The sequence below is a fragment of the Pristiophorus japonicus genome, chromosome 6 (genome assembly GCF_044704955.1).
Source record: "Pristiophorus japonicus isolate sPriJap1 chromosome 6, sPriJap1.hap1, whole genome shotgun sequence".
NCBI classification, from domain to species: Eukaryota; Metazoa; Chordata; class Chondrichthyes; family Pristiophoridae; genus Pristiophorus; species Pristiophorus japonicus.
This window is the reverse complement of record NC_091982.1, coordinates 260476508-260498687: the sequence shown is the minus strand read 5'-3', so window position 1 is coordinate 260498687 and position 22180 is coordinate 260476508. Positions and strand designations below refer to the sequence as shown.

At 46.9% G+C, this 22180-nt stretch overlaps 1 pseudogene; it reads left to right on the top strand.

The window, feature by feature from the left end:
- Positions 1-22180, top strand: part of LOC139266309 (very long-chain specific acyl-CoA dehydrogenase, mitochondrial-like) — a 92504-nt pseudogene that overhangs the window by 56354 nt on the left and 13970 nt on the right.

Here is a 22180-nt window from a genome sequence, read left to right as displayed (position 1 = left end):
GAGAACGGGATTTTCTTTACTGCCGTGAACAGAATGGGAAGTGGTCTGTAAATCCTTCAGCATGTGCAACTGAACCTTCTGCTTTCAGTTATGATGTAGGCGGACACCCAGGTCTGCAGATCTGCAAATATTTGAGGAAAAACCATCCTATTTAAGCTCCAGATTGGTCAGCAATATAATTCAGAACTCCTTATCACGTGATCTTTTAATGGTTTTAAATGATTGTACAGTGACTGGCTGGACTTATAAAATTGTAGTTAGTTAATGTATACTCCAGTATATCATCAATGATACTCCAGTATGTTGTGAAGTATGCTCTAAGGAGAAGGGGTAAGCCATTTAGGACCGAGATGAGGAGCAACTTCTTCACCCAGAGAGTGGTGAACCTGTGGAATTCTCTACCACAGAAAATTGTTGAGGCCAATTCACTAAATATATTCAAAAAGGAGTTAGATGCAGCCCTTACTACTAGGGGGATCAAGGGGTATGGCGAGAAAGCAGGAATGGGGTACTGAAGTTGCATGTTCAGCCATGAACTCATTGAATGGCGGTGCAGGCTCGAAGGGCCGAATGGCCTACTCCTGCTCCTATTTTCTATGTTTCTATGAAACACTGAATTACTCCAGGTGTCAAACAACTCAAAACAATATCATAGGCCTGAATATCTATGATCTCCCCTCTGCAGCAGAAAACAAGATTGTGGTCCGTGGGTGGAAAAAGAGCGATACACTGCCAGAGATTCTGACACCAGGGTGGAGTCAGGCTACTTAATTAAATTGGGTGTAGGTGGGGGGGCTGCACCAGTGGCAGTATCTATGTATCTTTGGCAGTCACTGGGGGAGCAGGAAAAACTTGCTAAAAGGTTGAGGTAGCTTTGTTAACTTCTATCTTCTGTACTATTCCAGGTCATGGCCGCACGACTATGCTGGGTGGTAGTCGCTTGCTGCGATCCAGCACGATTAGGATAGGGGAGGCAGGAGCAATGGGAAATCCCGAGGATAATACCATCCCACTGGTCTGGCCTCTTTGTTGAGAACCACGCTGGATGGCTGTAACTTCCACCTGTTCCAATAGTAAGCTTGCACAGCCTAATTTTTTGTGAGCGGACACCAAGGGCTGAATCCTAATGGCCAAAAATGGGAGGGTTGGAGTTGTGCCAGAAATTAAAATGTAAAACATCTGAAACAGGAACCCAACCTGCTTCGAATCCGCCCACTTCCAGCTTTAATGGCGGCGGAATGAGCGGCGGGTAAGCAATCCGCTGACATGCAGCAGGTTGGTCATTTAAATATTGTAATGAGGCTGCTGGCCTTCACTTTAACAGTCATTCTATTTTTAACGCACGACTGCGGGTATTTCAGGCCTCAGGAAACCCGGCAGCTGTGTGGAGGCGAGAAGTGCTGAATCCATGAGGTAAGTGCCATTATAGCACTGCGTGTGGGCCAACAGGAGCAGGACTGCTTCCTCCAGGCTCAAACACTCCCCAGAGAACCCACTCCTGTCCCCCAACCACCGTCTGCTCCCCCTCCCCCTCCCCCGACCGCTCCCCCTCCCCCGACCGCTGCCCCTCCCCTGACCACTCCCCCCCTCCCCCTCCCCAACCACTCCCCCTCCCCCGACCACCGTCTGCTCCCCCTCCCCCGACCGCTCCCCCTCCCCCGACCGCTCCCCCTCCCCCTCCCCCGACCGCTGCCCCTCCCCTGACCACTCCCCCTCCCCCGACCACCGTCTGCTCCCCCTCCCCCTCCCCCGACCGCTGCCCCTCCCCTGACCACTCCCCCTCCCCCGACCACCGTCTGCTCCCCCTCCCCCGACCGCTCCCCCTCCCCCGACCGCTGCCCCTCCCCTGACCACTCCCCCGACCACCGTCTGCTCCCCCTCCCCCCTCCCCCGACCGCTGCCCCCTCCCCCCGACCACTCCCCCCCTCCCCCTCCCCAACCACTCCCCCTCCCCCTCCCCCCGACCGCTCGCCCCTCCCCCGACCACCGTCTGCTCCCACTCCCCCCTCCCCCGACCGCTCCACCTCCCCGACCGCTCGCCCCTCCCCCGACCACTCCCCCTCCCCCGACCGCTCACCCCTCCCCCGACCGCTCACCCCTCCCCCGACCGCTCCCCCTCCCCCGACCGCTCCCCCTCCCCCGACCGCTCGCCCCTCCCCCGACCGCTCGCCCCTCCCCCGACTGCTCCCCCTCCCCCGACCGCTCCCCCTCCCCCGACCGCTCCCCCTCCCCTGACCGCTCGCCCCTCCCCCGACCGCTCCCCCTCCCCCGACCGCTCCCCCTCCCCCGACCGCTCGCCCCTCCCCCGACCACTCCCCCTCCCCCGACCGCTCCCCCTCCCCCGACCGCTCGCCCCTCCCCCGACCGCTCCCCCTCCCCCGACCGCTCGCCCCTCCCCCGACCACTCCCCCTCCCCCGACCACTCCCCCTCCCCCGACCGCTCGCCCCTCCCCCGACCACTCCCCCTCCCACTCCCCCCGACCGCTCCCCCTCCCCCCGACCACTCCCCCTCCGCCTCCCCCCGACCGCTCCCCCTCCCCCCGACCGCTCCCCCTCCCCCCGACTGTTCCCCCTCCCCCTCCCCCGACCACCGTCTGCTCCCCCTCCTCTCCCCCGAACGCTCCCCTCCCCCGACCACCATCTGCTCCCCCTTCCCCCTCCCCCGACCACTCCCCCTCCCCCGACCACTCCCCCTCCCCCGACCGCTCCCCCTCCCCCGACCACTCCCCCTCCCCCTCCCCCCGACCGCTCCCCCTCCCCCCGACTGTTCCCCCTCCCCCTCCCCCGACCACCGTCTGCTCCCCCTCCCCTCCCCCCTCCCCCGAACGCTCCCCTCCCCCGACCACCGTCTGCTTCCCCTTCCCCCTCCCCCGACCACTCCCCCTCCCCCCCGACCACTCCCCCTCCCCCGACCACTCCCCCTCCCCCGACCGCTCCCCCTCACCCCGACCACTCCCCCTCCCCCCGACCACTCCCCCTCCCCCGACCACTCCCCCTCCCCCGACCGCTCCCCCTCCCCCGACCGCTACCCCTCCACCTCCCCCGACCACTCCTCCCTCCCTCCTCCCCCGACCGCTCCCCCTCCCCCGACCACTCCTCCCTCCATCCTCCCCCTCCCCCGACCACTCCCCCCCTCCCCCCCTCCACCGACCGCTCCCCCTCCCCGACCACTCCTCCCTCCCTCCTCCCCCGACCGCTCCCCCTCCCCCGACCACCGACTGCTCCCCCACCCCCCCGCGACCACTCCCCCCTCCCCCGACCACCGTCCGATCCTGCTCCCCCTCCCCCGACCACCGTCCGATTCTGCCCCCCTCTCCCCCGACCACCGTCCGATTCTGCCCCCCCTCCCCCGACCACCGTCCGATCCTGCCCCCCCTCCCCCGACCACCGTCCGATCCTGCCCCCCCCAAACCACCATCTGCTTCCCCCACCGACCACGATCTATTCCCCTCCCCCCCCCCCGACCACCATACCCCTACCCCGTGATCAGGACTCCCCCGACCATTATCAGAATCCCCCCCCCCTCCACTTGTGATTGGGACCCTCTCGACCATGATTGGACAACCCCTCGATCCAGACCCGCAGGTTTCCCGCCCAAAGGCCTCCAGTCTGTCAATCAGACTTCCTGTGAGTGGGAAATCACGGAAAAAATGTAAAGGAGCCTTGCAGTTAATAACTGGAGGACATTCGGCAAACCAGGTTTCCGGGATTCCAGATCTCACAACAGCCCTTCTTCACAGAACTCACCTATTGGCTAAAATCCAGGCCCAAGTGTCCTCTCCAATTTTCATCTCTACCATGCTTTGCCCACCAGATAGCCACCCCAGACATGCTGCTGGTCCTCGGGAAATTCTGTGCAGGTGGTAGGGTTGAGACATCCCAGTACTGTACAGAGGAGTGTATCAATTGTGTAGAACAATAGTTGCACCCGGCACATCTCATTTAAGTTAATGGAAGGAAGAGATTAAATATAGAACATGTGGGTAGGAAAGCAAAAAAGTACATTTTTATAACAGCAGGTTGAATCAAGTTTCGCTCCAGCAGTGCTTTCACTGCAAAATGGTTTTCTCCAGAGTACAAACGTCAAGTCTGATGTGAACAGGGCTAAAGCAATAAGCACCACTTGAAACGTTCTGTTTGTTAACTTCAATAGTCGTTTATCTCATAGCCTTTTGTATTTTCTTTTGAAATTGTTTTAATAGGTGGACTTTGCTACCAATCGAACACAATTTGGCAGCAAGAGTCACCACTTTGGTCTCATCCAAGAGAATATTGCTACTATGGCTACGCTGCAGTATGTAGGTAAAAATTCGATAAAGACACTCCTCGCAAAGCTCCCTCGGTTGTATGTAATTGCGTCATACTGACCAGAAAGTCCCAGGTTCGATCACCATCTCCACTGAGTTAGCTGATCTCAGCCAGAATGGCAGCAGGCATATTAAAATTGTTTCAACGATCCTGGTCTTGGGATGGGAAAGTTGGATCGAGTTTCTGCTTGCTATTTAGTGACTCCTCCTGGAAAGTGCAGATGAGGATTTTTAGTAGATAAATGTCATACTACCATCCTGATAGGCGCTTGATACAACGGTAAGAGAATTGTTGCCTAATCATTAGCAATCAGTCTCTATCAATTAGTCCACAACAGACTCAATACCTCCACAGTGGAGAGCTTTGGGAACCACAGGTCAAAAGTCACCCATTCCTCCCAAGCCCACTACAATTAACTTTTATCATGCAGGAAAATTACTGAAATACTGTAACCCAAAATATTATTTTCTGAAAGAACCTATCTAGTTTTCATTTGAATGAATCAATGCTAATTGCTTCCACTGTCTGCCTAGGAAGCCTGATCCATTGATTGACCACTCACTCACTGAACTAACATTTCCGCAGATTAGTTTTGAATTTAGCCCCCTTCAAGTGCAGTTGATATCCTTTGGTTCTACTGTTGGAAAAAGATGAACCCGCTTGTCATGGTCTACATTATCTAGTCCCTTTTGGAATCCTAAAAATAGCAATCTCAACCTTTTCCAGTGATAACATGCTCCATTTACATATTCGTTCCACATAATCCAATCCCTTCATTCTCTCAATCATTCTTGTTCTCTTCTGTATCCTTTCAATTGCTGCAATATCCTTTTTGTACTGTGGCGATCAGAACTGTACACAATACTCAAAGTGCTTTTGTGCCAATGATTTATAAAGTGGAAGGATTATTTTATTATTCTGGCTCAATATTGATCTTTTAATGCATACCAACACCTTATTTTCTTCACTCACTGCTACCGAGTATTGTTGCGATAGCTTCAATTTATTGTCAATCAGGAGCCCCAGATCTCTTTCATTTATCATGTACATTATTTTCTTTCCATTTAAATAATAATCCCTTCCTAGATTTTTCATCCCCAAGTGATTTTCTCTGCATTGAATTTGATCTGCCACCTATTTGCCCAATTTGCAATTCTAGTCAAATCCTTCCATATCTTTGGAGTTCATCACCTTCAATAGTGTTGTATCATCTGTAAATTCAGCTGTTGTGTATGTGACTCAAAGCTCCAGAACATTTTTGAGGATATTAAGCAAAAGAGATTCCAAAGCAAACTTTTGTGAGACCCATTGGTAGCATTCTCCCAGGCTGATGATAACCCCTGTACCAGTACTCTCTGGGTTTAATCCCACAACTAATAAAATATTTCCACTGATTCCCACTTTCTTAATTCTCAGTACCTGCCTTTCCAGAGGAACTGCATCAAAGGCATTACTGAAATCCAAAAACATCACTGTAATGTATTTGCTTCATGGGTTCTTCGCTTATGAATTCACAGCAACACATTGGTATTAAGAACTCGTCGGTTTATTGACAAAGGTTTAACAATCACACTACACATTACCAGTTCATCTGGGCCTAGGCAAACAACTGCATACTTCATCGTGGCTGACCTAGACCCAACTGACTGGGGTTTTATTGAGTCGTGTGAACATCACATATCTGGCTAAGCCACTCACCATGCAACAGCTGTCATCATCATCATAGGCAATCCCTCGTATCGAGGATGACTTGTTTCCACATCAAAAAGGGATGAGTTCACAGGCGTTTCAATGGAGGACCTGATATTCCAGGTCCCGAACTACATGTTGAAGGGTGGAAGATGCCTGTGCGTGGATTTTTTTAATGTGTGGTGGCCGTTGCACACCAGCCACCACACGGGCTTGACAGAGCGAGGTCTTGGTCCAGTGGCAAGGATTAACCAGGACGACTGGAGACCAGCTCTGCTGCACGGACCTAGTGTGCACACATATCGCAGTGTGGGCTGGCCCCGTGCTGCCCCTGGGGCCCTCGCCTCTTCTGGGCCCCGATTATGTCAATCCACGATCACTCACTGCTCCTGTGCCCCGACCTCGCCGCTCCTGCTGTACTTGCTCACGCTCCAATCAGCAACCTGGACCTTGGTGACGTCGCCCTCTTCACAGCCATTGCTCTCTAGCACGCGCTGTACCTTGAAGTGGTAGGCCTGTGAAGGCCCCGAGCTGCTGATGGTCCTTGCAGGTCAGGGCCACCACTCTCCAAACCTGTGAGCATACAATACAACCACATTCACGGTTGTGCCTTATCTTGATACCTTATCCGATCAAGTTCTTTTTATCACACCCTCAAAGAAAAATGTTAAGTTAGATTGGCAAGATCTCCCCTGTAATCTCCTCCCATATTTCCTTAAGATTGCTCAGATGCATCTCATCTGGCCCCTGTAATTTATTTACTTTCGATTTGCACAACTGTTTAGCATGCTGGTAGTAATGGACTGTTCAGTCACCTGAGAACTCACTGTTAGAGTGGAAGCAAGTCTTCCTCGATTTTGAGGGACTGCCTCTGATGATGATGAGTAATGTGAATAGTGTCACAACTTACCTCTGCGGCATCCATTCCCAGATCAAATAAGTTATCTGTCTCCTGCTTGGTCATTTCAGAAGTTGCCACTTTTCATTATTGTGCTTTCAAAGTATGATGCTATCAAAGGCCTTTGACACTCTTAACTGTGAGGGATTATGGAGCGTCCTCCTTTGTTTCGGCTGCCCTCAAAAGTTTGGCACCATCTGCTCCACGGTGACACGCAAGTCGTGATCCTGAACAATGGATCCACCACAGATCCAATCCACATTCGGACTGGGGTCAAGCAAGGCAGCGTCATCGCACCACGCTCTTCTCGATCTTCCTTGCTGCAACGCTTCATCTCACCTTTAGCAAGTTCCCGGCAAGACAAAGGTCCTCTACCAACCTGACCCCGCCACACATCACCGCCCGCCGATTATCAAAATCCATGGCGCGGCCTTCGACAACATGGACCATTTTCCATACCTCGGGAGCCTACTGTCAGCAAGGGCAGACATCGATGACGAGGTCCAACACCGCCTCCAGTGTGCCAGCACAGCCTTCAGTTGCCTGAGGAAGAGAGCGTTTGAAGACCAGGACCTCAAATCTGGCACCAAGCTTATGGTCTACAGGGCAGTAGTGATACCCGCCCTCTATATGGCTCAGAGACGTGGACTATACACAGCAAACACCTCAAAACACTGGAGAAGTACCACCAGTGCTGCCTCCGCAAGATCCTGCAGATCCATTGTCAGGATAGACGCACCAACGTCAGTGTCCTCGTTCAGGCCAACATCCGCACCATCGATCAGCTCTGCTGGGCGGGCCACATCATCCGCATGCCCGACATGAGACTCCCTAATCACATCCACTCGGAGCTTCGACACGGCAAGCGAGCCCCAGATGGACAGAGAAAACGCTTCAAGGACACCCTGAAAGCCGCCTTGATAAAGAGCAACATCCCCACTGACACCTGGGAATCCCTGGCCCACGCCCATCCAAAGTGGAGGAAGAGCATCTGGGAGGACGCTGAACACCTCGAGTCCCATCGCCGAGAACAAGCAGAAACCAAGCGTAGACAGCGGAAGGAGTGTGTGCCAACCCAGACTCCCCGACTACCCTTTCCTTCAACCACTGCCTGCCCCACCTGTGACAGAGCCTGTAGGTCCCGCATTGGACTCTTCAGTCACCTGAGAACTCACTTTTAGAGTGGAAGCATGACACCCTCGACTCCGAGGGACTGCCTGTGAGATGACTCGACAAATACTTCGTTCAGAATAAATTTAAAAGGTGTATACAAATCAAGAATAACATGTTCTTTAGTGCAGTACAGAAGTTGCAATTTACAACTGCAACAGGCCTGTGATCACTGTGATACCGTGCCACATAAAGCCACATAGAATCTTAGCAACCTTGTGTGTCAAGCCACATTATTTTATTGTATTTAGTACCATTTCAGCCTTTGTAATTTCTTCTCCATTTATATAGCATTCTATAGAGTTCAACCCACTGAACTAATTTGATTTTAAAATGGTTTACATATTTTCTTTTGGGCTTCACAAGAGTACAGAGTCAATAGTAAGTGCATTCCAGTAGATACATAAACAAGTAAAAGGACTAACTGTGAAGTAATTCATGGCATAATATTTTTCTTACTGAAGCTCATGTGTATTCCCACAGTCAATGGCTTATAGAGTCAGTGGTAATATGGATACAGGTGCGAGCGAATTCCAGATTGAGGCTGCAATGAGCAAAGTCTTTGCTTCAGTGAGTATTGGAGTAAGGAAATACTGTTCTTGTTGCAAACTCTTATTACCTATCTTCCTTTGCAACAAAACTTCTTTGCTTGCTTAATCCAATCTGAAGCTACATTATGTTCAGGTTTTAGTTCACATCCTCAGCAAAATGAATCTCTGATCAGACCACCTTACAAGAGCACAAGATGATCCAACAAAGTGGTATGGTGGCGGTTTGTGTCTGCAGTCCACCTCATAGTTTCTGTACTCAGCTACACCATTGTGGGAAGGCACTGAGCAGAAGCCAGAAATTTTCCCCATGGAACGGAGGGAAAATTGGAGGGAAGAGTTGACTAAGGTGCCTCCAAGTAGTCAGCTAAAGAGCAGCTTGGGACAAGGCCCAAGAGCAGCACTCCAACCCATCCTCTCAGCATTTTGCAGTCAGATGTCAAATCAAAAAATGGGGAGCATAAAAGCTTAACCAGAAAGCTGATTTGCTGATTTTGAAATGTCAAGCTTTGTAATGAGAAATTTCAAATATGTACAGGGCATAGAATATTCACCACTAAATTGAGATTGTTTGAACTAGACATATTTGAATATCAAAAAAGGTTTCCTCCCATTAAATATAAAGTTTAGATTATGTGCAGCAGTGGCAGTTAGACTTGGGTGAGGGAGAGTAACTATGGTGTTTGTGTGTTTGTGCTTACTAGCATGTGATTAGAATGCACATCTCATTTAGGACTCGCTGTGCTATTTCTCTGGTTCATTTCTAACATCCTTCCACTCGAAGATAAGCACACACTCTTATGAAATTATTGAGGGGAGTCCTGGGCAGAAGGGAATGGGAGAAATCCTGGGTAGAAATTATTAGTTCCAATGAAATATTTGATGAGTTCAATCACATACTGAAAAATAATGATCAGTGAAAAATCTTCTGCTCAGATTTCCTGTCCATTGTTTTCATGATCTCTACAGGAGGCTGCCTGGAATGTGACTGATGAATGTATCCAGATCCTGGGAGGCATGGGCTATATGCAGGTACTATCGGTGTATATAAAGGTACTCAATGCTGTATGGTCTATACCGGATGGAATGTAGTAATGTGTTGTAGGGTGCATAATGTTTTTGTTTTTGTGAAAGAACTCTAAAAGTCTTATGAAGCTGCTGTCTGGGATGTATGAGGTTGCAATGACCTTAGTTGCAGAATGAACAATATTGCGTATGCTGGTTTTGGATTTTCTATTGGAATAAAATAAAAATATTTAAGAGATGGAATCTATAGATTCAAGTAATATATATGTGTATGTTATATACCTAGTATGTATGTTATGTACCTATATTTACTTATTTGCAATCCCACAGGAAACAGGTACAGCGAGAGTGATGAGAGATCTGCGCATCTTCCGTATTTTTGAGGGAACCAATGACATTCTACGATTGTTTATTGCACTAACTGGTATTCAAGTAAGTTGTGACTGCTTACTGTATAATGTAATGTAGTAATATTATAACAAATGGTAATATACCTACATATCCAGAAGAAAATAATGCACAATATATTTATATACCGTAGGATAGTAATAGTGTAGTTCACTTCAGTTTTCCTTCCTATCCAATGTAGTATAATACACTTGCTTCTCTTGTTTGCTGCCTCTCCTGACCCCCAGTTTTTCTCAGTGCTATTCTGTATCAAGCCACTAGAAGGTATACAAGAGCCCTGATTTTCTTTCTTAAACAAAGTCACTTTTCTTGGCATCTGTTGGCACAACCAGGGCCTGATGGGCCTGGGGCAAACTATTCCAAATGGGCCTATAGTTATTGTTCATGTTCGTTACGTTATGTATGTGATTCTGATTTTGAAAACATAGGCCTGTATATTCAACAATGGAAGCATATATTCTGTATCAAGTAGGTGTATATTCTGGTTCTGATAACATTGCAATACTAGATTCCTATAAAAATTTCACAATAATATGTGAAATAAAACAGGCCAGTACATATTCTGTTCTGTATATAAGTACATTAGTGTATATAGGTGCTTCTGTATATAGGTATAAACAAGTGAATCTATTTTCCTCAGTCTTGTTTTCCTCTCATTGTCTTTTCTATTCAGCCTACTTGGGAAGCCTTATATTTTTTTCCTGCATTTATTTAGTGGGCCTATGTTCTTTGGTGGGCCTGGGGCTGCAGCCCCATCTGCCCCATGGTTAATCCGCCCCTGGGCACAACTAACATCAGGTACCTGCAATATAGTGGCTTATTATAGACTTGTCTCTCCTACTGAGCATATATTTGTGACTGGATCAACAGTATTATTTTTTCCTCTGCACAAGAGTTGCCATTGATGTCCTTGTTTGCTCTGCCTATTCAAAGAATTGTCTTTCCAATATAGTTTTAGAGTTTATTTTTCTATCTGCCCATTTAGATTCAGTGAAAGAAAATCTAGCCCATAACTGATCAGAGTTTAGTCACGAATGGTGCAATGGCACAATGTATTGGTGCCCTGTTACACTGTGTCATGATACAGGGCCAACCCCCCATGGGGCCCAAATTTAATCAACCTACCGCCGGCTGCCGCCGGGTTTTCTCGGTGGTCTCCCCGTTTTTTTGGCGCTCTCCCCTCCGTGCGAGTTTGGTGAGCGCCTCACACCGGCGGTTTGAAACAACCGCTGGGGAGCGTCTGCGAGCGTGCGCCGGCATGCAGCGCTGAAAAAGGTTCTCCTGCTCGCTCCCGCCCGAGATTCATCAGAGCGATCGTCCGCTCCGGCAGGAGAAAAGACCACCGCTGACCTGGACAGTAGGTATGAAGACCTGCAAGGAAAGGTCAGTGAGATGTTTTGCTTTAATTCTTTTGCAGCGAGTTTGTTTGAAAGGGTCCCCTGAAGGTTTTGACATGTTTTGTTTTTTATTTGTTGAACATTTTTTTTTTTGCGTCCCTGGGCTCGACTCTGTCCTCGGTGTTACTTTGCCGAGGGTTGCATTTGCCACCCAGAATCCGACCTACCGCCCGGTGCCGCCCAGAATCGGCGTGTAACACCCATCTTTTCACCAAACTTCCGCTCAAAGTACTGTCAGGATCTTAGTGGTCTTTTCGATGATGGGCAGAACTTAGGTTTGACCAAATTTGGGCCCATAATTCTCCACATGCTGAGCTCCCAGCTGTCATTGGGAGGAATTGCAGAGTATCTTAGATAGTAAAAATTGATTTCTCCCAATGACTCACCATATAATAAGCCCTTGATTTCAAATGTGCTGTCAGCTATAGCACAAAGGTAAGGTGCTTGGGAAGGAGACTGATAACTTGATGCAAGCCAAGTTATACTTCCTGGTGAGATGAATTAGAGAGCAAGTCACCACTGCCTAAACTTTGTCACTTCTTAACAGCTGGTTACGTAGCAATACTGGCAAAAATCTGGGGATCAGATCAGTTATCCATATTATCAACCAAAGGTGGACAATGACGTGTGGAAATCAAGAAGAGCAGCACAGAAGGAAACAGAAAAAAAAGTTGATTACTTTTTTAAAAAGCAACAAATTTCAAAGTTTATTCTTACTCAAAAGAGTAAGCATGCAGTGTGAGCAGTACGTTGATGAGCTATATCGGTGAATTCTCAATCCAATGTTCTTACTGATTTTCATTTTGCAACATGTTTCTAAATTCTGATATAACAGAAAGCTGGAAATTACTTGAAAAGTCTGCAGATGATCATGAAGAATCCGCTCAGTAAACCCGGAACACTAATGGAACAAGTCATCAAAAGAGCTAAGCGGTATTGTGATTTCTGTTGGAGTAACTCAATAATTAAGAGAATTTAGACCCCCAACTGGGAAATCCAAGGTCAAGTCATAGACCTGACTGGCATTTGACTTTAGTTGTCCCTAAACAGCAGCTTTTCCTGGTGTCGACCTGCTGGCTGATCTGCCATTGTCAGTTTTCTGCACAGCAGTGAAAGCAATCCCCTGATGTCTTGTCTTGTCTTTGGTGGCAGGAAAGATAATGGGCATATGAGCAGCTAGCATGCGGAAGGATACATTTGGGGCTCTACAAATGACCAACGCATATCCCAGTATTTGGTCCTCTACATACGCTCCTTTTCCATACCAAACATTGCTTTTCACCTCAACAATTCTGAACTCTTAAAACCGCAACTCTGTTCAAAACTTGAATTCTGCCTCCATATCTGCAAATCTCTTCCATCACCTTTCTCACGCACCTTGACCTAATAGAGGAGAAAACTTGTCCTCTTTCACCTCTAGCTTCCAGTGTCTCTCTCTCTCTCTCTCTGTAGCATGCTTACTTCTTGTTAATACTTTCCAACTTTTCCCTCTTGTTTCTTCTGAACTGCAAGTGTGTCGTCCTGCATACTCTTGCTCCACATTCACGCTCTGACGCAAATATGTTGTCCTTCTATTCCTGCTGAATTTTCCATTCTACATCCAAATGCTGATATGCCTTACCTCCCTTAGTCTTTCATGCCTCCTACAATCTGCAGACTTTTAAATCCCAAACTCGTGGGGCTGCCTAATGCCTCGGTTAGCAGCCAGAAGGGGCGTTAAAGGTCAGTAAGAGGTTACCAACCAGGAGTGCAGCGTTTAACACCCTGACCAAAAATTCATTAGAGGCTCACCGGGGGAACAAACCAGGAGCGCCTGGCTGTTAACGATCTTTCCGATCATCATGTATTCCTGGTGCAATGCCCACGCTTGCGTCCCAGTCGGAAAATTAGGTGCGGCTGCCTCATTTAGCGACTGCCAAGAACAACATCTGGAAAAACGGTCGGTACAGGCTTTCAGAGTCGTTCTATGGTGGCTACTTAAAGGGATGAGGAAGCACTTCCGTCGGAGGTCACAGTTAGTGCAACGTTTACACCGAGCGTGGTGGTGAACTCCTGAGTTTGCAGTTTGAGAAAAAGTGATCTTGAAAACTTTAATGGGTGCCTTACTATGCCGTGCCTTTAAGACTCTGCTTCTCCCGGGATCTGAATCGGAGTTCGGCACATGCGCAATGACTCAGTTAAATTTAGCGGCAGCATTTTCGTTAGCGCCCCCCGAACTCTGGTGTGAAATGGCTGATTTAGTGCCCTGTCAGCCCTTCGACTGATTCTGATGCATTTCGGAGGGCACAAACTTTTTCAAGGTGCTAAAAATACCTCTCCGTCTGGGTTACTGCCCCAAATGAGGCGCGGCCGAATTTCTTCCCCCATGGTCACCTAATCACTACTTCCTGAACTTTGGTGGCATACTCCAAAGTGGCCCTTCACTTGGTTTTTAGTTTAAATAAAAATATAGTTCATACCAGGCAAAAGAGAACAATTTATTTCATACTACGCGGCATGTATAGATTTCAGTGTCGGCCTCTGTAGATATACAGTTCAAAATATGGCAAAAATAATTCATTCGCATTGATTACTGTTGGATTCATGTATGTCTTTGCTTGCATTAATAGGAATAGATATACAATGTAAAATGTAATCACCCACTCACATCTGATATGGTATGCCAACTGTCTGCCTTGGTGCCAATTCTTGTATACAATACAAGATAATGAAAGGTCTGCCCTTCAGACTAACTCTATGTAGATACTCATTCTACTCACCAGGAGTCACTCTTTGCTGGCTATGTGATGTCTTGCAGTGAAGGTATTTTGTATAGTGCTCCCAAAGCTTGTGAGATAACTGAACCGACAGTGGAACTGTTTATATAATGTCACTGCTAATAAATTCATTTTGCGCAAACACATTTGTCAACTATTTAAAAAAAAAATTCCAGGAGTTTTTAAATGATTCAGCAACACAGGATCAAATGGTCATTTAAGTAATCATTATAATGTGACTATCTTTGGAAGATCTTCCTCATCCATTAATAAATGTGTTGGTCCAGTTTGTCAATTGGAAGGAGCCACACCAATTTACATTGTACCAACAACTTTTGGAAACTAATTGCTAACTAAATGACAAGCAGAAGACATTTACCATTGGATTTCCTGGCTTCCTGTGCCTGTCAGGAAATTCAAGGTTCATAATCAAATCTTCCATCATACATATCAAAACTTACTGACAAAAGACCTCACACATGCAGTTACTAGTCAAGTGTTGGCATTTTTACAAAATTGAACCTTTTAAGCTCTTATTGTGAACCACATTGAGAGGAGTCACCTATAAGCTAGGTTATATTGCAACTACTTATGACTGAAATAGAGGACAAAAGAAAGACAGGCAGGGTATCAGCTCTGCTTTTTCATGATCGCTGTCAGATCTCATCTGTTGAAGAAACTGCCCTGTAAAATAAGCAGGATGTTTTTGCCAACAGGAGGCAGAATTTCCCATTACTTGAGTGTTTCATTCCAGATGCAATTCTGAACACAGATAGTATTTTGTATGCTGTATTTTGCAATAAGCATTTGCAGGATCATTTTTCATCCAAGTGACATGGAGTAAAGGGATGAACGATGTGGATTATTAGGTCATTTGCAGCATGCAGGAGTTATTTTTTCTTCTTGGTTATTGATGTGTTTTAATCTTTTCTACAGAAAACTGGGCAATCTCTACTGGTCTATCGCTAAGGAAAGTTACGCACCCTGATCTGGCTGCGAGTGGGGATTTGGTCATGATTTCTAGTACTAGAATGAATATAATATCACAAAGAGACTGTCAGGTCTGTGGGTATTTCTTAGGGCAGACCAATTCTTGGTGCCTCATGCACTGAAATTCGAACTTCGTAGGTATGGGGGTAGTTCATTGTGTGACAGGCACCTTATACACTATGGGTTTGTGAACACACTGGCTGGGAAATTCCGCCGAACTATTCCTGCTCCAATCCATTACTTTCCAGGAAGTGTGACGGAAACTCTAACTGAGTGGGACCAACTTTGAGGAATCTCCCAGCACATCTGCTTCTCTATATTTTAATGAATCATGCAAGATTTTTTAATTGCAGAGTGGAAGAGAAAATAATATTCCAATTTTATTTTTAAACCCAGTAATTCTATAAAATGAGCATTCTGATTTTTAAAATTCTCCCACCTCTAACGTATTAAACCACTCCAACTCTTTTTTTTTTCTCCTTTAAGCCGCTCCTTAAAACCTACCTCTTTTGGTCACCTGCCGCAATATCTCCTTATGTGACTTGGTGTCAAATTCTGTTTAATAACGCGCCTGTAAAGTGCCTTGCAACGGTTTGCAATGTTAAAACATGTTATAGTTGTTGTTGATATGTGTAGTGCATACCAGCCAATGATACTCAATTTAGGTTTACACAGGACTTTAGTTAAACTCTGACCCAAGCTGTGACATGTCTTCTGTTTCTTGGGCAAAACAGCAAAATTCTGGTAAACATTTCTCAACTCATTGCGTGCAGATGAACTTCGGGCTGGATTTGAGAGAGGTTTGTGACCGGGTTTTCGCTGCGTTTTGACCATCTGCAGCGGAAAACCAGTCGCACAGCCCGGACGGGATCGTTGGTTACCTGTTTGCGGCGGCGATGGGAAGTACAGCCGGGGAGAGCTGCGCTGGACGTGTAACGATGCGGATTGTGTTACCGTCTGAGTTTCGGCACTCTCCCGATCCGTACGCCGCGCCCAGAACAGCGACAGATAAAACCTGTCAGTGCAGCCCTGCCAGCAGTGGTATGTTAGAAAACCTGCAAAAAAAGGTAAGTTAAAGTTTAAATTTTTTTTTTTTTTGCAGCGATTAGTTAGTTAAGTGTCTTGGTAATGTTTTTGGAATGTTCTTTTGAATTTTTTTTCCCCTCTCCCAAGGCCTCTCTCGCAAACGACCGCGTACTAAAGTGGCGAAACTCACATTTTGCGGCGCAAATAATTGTGCAACGCCTCCTTTTGCGATGATGCGCAGACCCCAAAGGCCGAAGGTTCGGCCTGAAATCGGTAGCGCAGCGAAAATGGTCATTTTCACGTATCGCTATTGTTTTCGCCCAAAATCCAGCCCGAAGCCTCTCTCGACTGTGAACGGTTTGCCATGTTAACACGCTATATAAACGCAATTTATCCGTACATATCCACTGTAAAGATAACAAAACCCAGCCTGGTCTCAGACTAAATGCATATGTGAGAACCACACAGACCTGCTACCAGAATACATTTTAACAGCACAGTCTGCTGTCATTTTGAAAAGTAATTACTCTATTTTCTACATTCAAATTTCACAGATGACAAGCATCCTGGCTAATCTGTAGATCAAAAACACTCACCTATGTCTTTCCGACACCTTACTCCAGATCTTCATTTTCAGATTATTAGGGAAAGATAGCTGCCATCTTAAGGTTAATTTGTTCAAAAACAGCCACTTGCCCTATCTAGGATAGATGTTTTGATCAGAATTGCTTGGTGTGTTATTTTAAGGCAAGCAAGAAATATGCAAATCAATGTTTGCTTTAATATAACACAGGCAGAAATTTGATACAAATGTTTCGTATGTTTCTACCAAGCAATTGCAGATTGGAAAATCTAGGTTTATATATTTAAAGTCATAAAGAAACATCCAATACAGACATTTAATGGTTTCAAACGATGGAATTCCGTTTCTCTAACAAGTGCAAACTATGTTTTACCTGACCTGGAGTTCTTTATGCTGATTTTGGCTGCCTGATGTAGGAATGCTGTGTTTCCCAGTACGAATGTCGCTTCCAATGATGAACTAGTTTAAAACAAACAATGGGCTTTATGTTTCATAGGTGGCGAAAGCTGTTGACCACTTTGGAGCAGCCATTGAAGATCTGCTATTGAAATACAGAAAGGAAATAATAAGTATGTGTGTCGCTGCTCATGTGGTGCAAAAACTCATCATTCTGTAGTAGTATCTCAACTTTTTTTAATTGTATGAAATTGAAGTTAATGTTAAAAAGTAGTCACATACAACACTTGTTACTGATGCTTTGCAACTCTAGGACATATGTGAAATCAGTTGGGTTTGAGCATACTGGGTGAGAATAATGCTTTGTAAATGACTATGAAATTTGACTGAACATCAGCATATAACTGAAGTGTATTTGAAGATCTGGGAACATGGATCCCGATTTTAACCTGGAGCGTGAATTAGGCATGTGGAGAGCATGGCACACGGAAAATCCCCCTGCCATTGCTAATGTGACGTCTGGAAAATTTTAACTCCCGGGTCACATTTGAATATGATTAATGGGTTGTCCACCCAATCACATTGAGAAATGGGAAGCCTACCCATTTTGTGGTGCAATTTCCGGTGGGCTGCCCAAGGCTTGTTTAAAGCTGGAATGCACCTTTTAAAGCTAGGTTTCATTTCACATTTGCTTGCAACACTGCTGGAAGGAGGATCATTAACAGAATGAATCAGAGTGCTGCCTCGAGGTTTTCTGATGACTTCCTGGAAGTCCAGGTGGAGAAGGTCAACAACAAAAACTTTAATTAATATAGTGCCTAAAACATCTCAAGGCACTTCACAGGAGTGTTGTAAGACACAAATTTGTCACTGAGCCACATAAGAAGAAATTAGGACAGATGACTAAAAGCTTGGTCAAAGAGGTAGGTTTTAAGGAACGTCTTAAAGGAGGAAAGAGAGGTGGAAAGGTTTAGGGAGGGAGTTCCAGAGCTTAGGGCCTTGGCAGCTGAAGGCACGGCCACCGATGGTTGAATGATTATAATCAGGGATGCTCAAGAGGGCAGAATTTGAGGAGTGCAGATATCTTGGGGGATTGTGAGGCTAAAGGAGGTTCCAGAGATAGGGAGGGGTGAGGCCATGGAGTGATTTGTAAACCAGGATGAGCATTTTGAAAACGAGGCGTTGCTTAACCGGGAGCCAATGTAGATCAGCGAGCACAGGGGTGATGAGTGAATGGGACTTGGTGCGAGTTAGGACACAGCAGCAGAGTTTTGGATCCCGGGGTCAGGCCGGCGATTGCGGGAGTCGGCAGCGAGGAAGGACTTCAATTTTTTCATGTTGGAGTTCTGCGCATGCGCCACCCGGTGGCCGGGAACGGTGCCGGACGAGAGGTGGTGCCGGATAAGAGAGTCCCGGATAAGGGAGGGTCAACCTGTGTAACCTTATGTAGGAACCTCTTAGTGTAGAGAGCACATCTGTAGCTCAGGCATGTCCAAGCCTTTTGTCTTTGTGGGCTGCACAGGTGCACTGCATGAAGTCTCTGGCCCCTCCTATAACATTTACATTCATGTTAATTTGCATATTTCTCAAATTACTGATACTAACACATTGTGGTGTTCTGATTTAGGATATATTCAGCACTGATTATATCGACTGAACAGCTCTTTCTAAACCTCTAGGTTCACAAAATTCAAACGGCACCAACCAGCAAATAAGAAATATAAGTGTACGAAAGACTGAGTTGCCTGAGCTCCTGGGGACAGACTGCCAGATCTTGAGGACTGTATGCGGTCCAGGGGCTGTGGTTTGGACATCCTACTATAGATGTCTACAACCAAAGGCCTGTACTAACTTCTTGCTGTTTTTCAGATCTGCGGTTTTTATTGAAGAAAGTTGCTGATGCAGCCATTGATATTTATGTCATGATTGTGGTCGTTTCCAGGTAAACTCCAAAAATACAATTTGCTGCTGTCTCATGATAATGCACTGCAGTATACTTCCCACAGGAACACTGATACACACCACACACCACCAGACAGAGTCAATGGGGCCGAAATTCAGCCTCCCAAAAAGGCCGGTCCAATGGCCACCAGCAGCGAAATTCAGCCTGGCGATTTTTCTGGCGGTCCCCACTTTGGCTGCTGCCAACCGTCCTAAGTGTGTCATCAAAGCGCGCACCACCGATCTCCCGCACCTTCATGGCTCCCCCCACGAAATTAAGCTGGAAAAATCCTAGATCTGCTGCGCGGTGCCCCCCGACAGCTTTTTAGGTCGGCGCACCTCTCACCGTGTGAGTCATGGCAGCGCGGCGGCCCTTCAAGGGGAGGGTGCACTGCCGTGGCCGCCATTTTCTTTTTTGGCGGCCAACTTTCCAATCGGCTGGACAGTTATGGTCAGGGTTAGGCCGAGCTGCCAACAGGCAGCCTGGCACCCACTCTTGGCCCGGCTGAAACCCTCCCTCGTGACCCAGTGGGCCGAAGCTAAATAATCGCTGGTTCCCTCCCCTTTTAAATGAGGGGAGAGGCTTGGTGACGCACACGCGCATTGACAGTGGCGGAGACTCCGTCCCGCGCCCGCTTACGCCCCTCTGGATTACTTACCGCCGCACTTCCGCCCCCATTATGACCGACTTCCGCTCCAAATAAAATTGCCAAAGAGTTGAAAATCGATCAAGAGTCTACCTCATCTGATGCGACGGTAAAAACACTTTGCAAACGGTAGGCGCGCCAGGTTTCCGGCGAGGGTGAATTTCTACCCCAATGCCACTCATTCTAAAACCCTACGGGGAAGAAGTTTGCTCGCACCTCTGTTGTAGCGCTAATCCAGGCGGAGCGGTACTTTTAGCACCTTGAAAAAAGTTTGTGCCTCCCGCCCAGAAATTCGGCAGAATCGGTTGAAGAGTTGACAGGGGAGATAACTCAACTGTAGTACACAAGAGCTGGGGGTTCGCAATAACGAAAGTTTGGTCGGTACATTTTGCTGGTCCATTGTGCATGCACGGAACTCTGAATCAGATCCCGGGAAAGGCCGAGTCTTAAAGACACAACATAGTAATGCACCCTTTAAAGTTTTCAAAATCACTTGTTTTCAACCTGTTGTCTGTCTGTCTGTTGCTGCAAACTCGGAGGCTCTCGCACTGTGCTCTGTGTAAACATTGCACCGATTGTGACCTCCGAGGGAAACGTTTCCTCATCCCTTTAAGTAACCACCAGTTAACAACTCTGCCAGCCTGTACCGACTGTTTTTCCAGACGTTGTTCTTGGCAGACGCTCAATGAGGCGCCCGCACCGTATTTACAGGCTGGGGCGCAAGTGTCCACATTGCACCAGGAATACGTCATGGTCGGAGTGATCATCAACAGCCAGGAGCTAGCGGTTTACGTCCTCTAATGAATTTTCCGTCGGGACACGAAAAGTTGCGTGCCCGGTCGCTAAGCTCCAACGTTGGCATTAACGCTCCCTCAGGCCGCTAACTCAGGCTATAGACAATCGAAAATCCAGCCCTATCTCTTGGATGGTAACTTATATTAGTTATGATTCCCTTACTATTAGAGAATCATGTGGAACATTCTGTCTGTAGCAGAGCTCTCTCTATAATATATCCTGAGTCCATCTACAGAAAATCGTCAGTCAAACCATTACTGAGTTCATGTTCTATTTAGCTACTTGGATGAGTGGAAAAGCAAGGCCATGTCATTCTGCAGTTATGATTTTTTTGACTGGAAGATGGGTTGCTAGTCAGAAATATTAGCCTAGAAATTGACCCGTGCAGCACCTGTTTTTCGGGCGCTACTCAGACTACTGAGGTGCCAATATGGCGGGCAGGAAACGTGTGCAGATGTCCAACCAGAAGTTCACCGCCTGCCATATTGGGTAAAGACAACAAAATATGTGCCCTTTATGCATGCCTGTAACAGGTGTTAGTCCCTTTGCAAATGCAAGTAAATTGCTTAAATCCTGTTTGAGGCCCCCATTCCAAAGTTGGTTTGTCCTGAGGTAGCTGCACCAGTGCTGACTACACTCAGGGAAGCAAGACATAGGGATCACTTACTAGGCCTGACCAAGAAGGTAAGTAAATTACCTGAATATAAAGCTGGGAGGAGCAGGAGTACTCCTTGCAGCCCCACGTTAGAGGAATCAATTACAGTCATTCCCCTTCCCCATTTCTCCTGCTCCCGGCCCCGACCCTCAAACACCCTTCCCATCCCCCACGATTCACACCCCACATGATTCCCAACCCCCGTGGTTCTCGACCCCGTTCACAGACACCTGATCCCCAGCCATAGTTGAATTTCACACTCATTGGGCTCAAAATTGGGCAGGAGTTGCTCCATTTTTTTTGAGCAACTTGGTTTTTCTGGAATATCTTAAAAAATCCAATTTGCGCCAGTGTAAGTGAATTAGTTAGGATTTTTTTTAGTTTAGTTTTATTTTTTTCAAAAGAAGGCGTTACCAGCCACCATTTTGGCCAGTTAGGCCACTTTGGCCAGCTAATAGTTACTCCAAACTAACTTAGCCCAGCGTATGTGGCTGCTTGTGAAAAGGCTTGCGGAGAGTTAAGAAATCAGCGCAGGTAACATAGAAAATAGGTGTAGCAGTAGGCCATTCGGCCTTTCGAGCCTGCACCACCATTCCAGCCAGCAGAACTTAATGACTTGACTAAAGAATGTGAATAGGATCAAACAGCTATACAGGACATCATATGACAAACTTCGCAACGTTAATTTACTATACAACAGAAGCATTCATGAAAACTTAAACTACAAAAATAAAAGAAGTAAAAGATAGTTGAATTAAATTGCCCTAATCTCATAACCAATTTAAACAACAATTTGTTTGCAATGATTATACTGGGCCAAAATTGAGCCCATATTATCTAAATAAAGTCTACTTCAATAAATGATATTCTCTCAGTGTTCCTCCGTCACTTATATTCTTCTTTCACAATAGCACCAGGTAAATAGGTTTGACAAATGGTCACCACTA